We start from the raw sequence: 700 nt of genomic DNA, 5'->3' as shown, positions 1-700 counted from the left end.
TAATATTCTTTTATTGACTGGAAATGCTTAAGTAAAGAAACCAATCTGTTGAAGACAACTTAAGTAGTTTTATTTTTTAAAGTTTATTTTATGAGAGAGAGTGTGTGTGTGTTCAAGACAAAGAGGTATATATATAGAGAGAGATAGAGAGACACCCTTTATAGAGAGACTCCTCATTATGCCATGATTCCTTTCCCCATATCCCTCCTGCTTGTCAGGATCTTGGGAGCATGTGCAAACCTCTGTGCTTCAGGTTAACTTGAGATTGGAACCCATAGTTAGTCATGTGGATTCCAGAATTGTAGTTCAGTATGCTACCACTTGTTCCACTGAGGCTGGATCTAGTTAAGTATTTTGAAATAACTCCACCTAGTAAAGTAGGAAGTCTAAATAATAAAAATTTGCAATGCTATGTTTATATTCTATTAAATATTATAAAGACCACTCTGGTTTTGGCCTGTCTGATAATTATAGCAGTGTAGATCTAGAAATTAGATGAGTAATTCGTATCTAACCAAAAATGATCATAAAATTTTTGGTTCAGACACCATAACCAAAAATGAAACAAACAAAAACCATTCTGGGATCACATGTCTAGGCTCCAAAGAGAAGATGTTAGCCTTACAAGACATAAAAAAAATATTCCCTTTACTTAGTGCTCTTTTTTTCTCTTTGACATGGTAATTTTTATTCTGAGGGC

This window comes from Tupaia chinensis, unplaced genomic scaffold, assembly GCF_000334495.1.
Source record: "Tupaia chinensis unplaced genomic scaffold, TupChi_1.0 Scaffold000528_1, whole genome shotgun sequence".
Classification (NCBI taxonomy): Eukaryota; Metazoa; Chordata; class Mammalia; order Scandentia; family Tupaiidae; genus Tupaia; species Tupaia belangeri.
The sequence above is the reverse complement of the archived record's forward strand: the minus strand, read 5'-3'. Positions refer to the sequence as shown.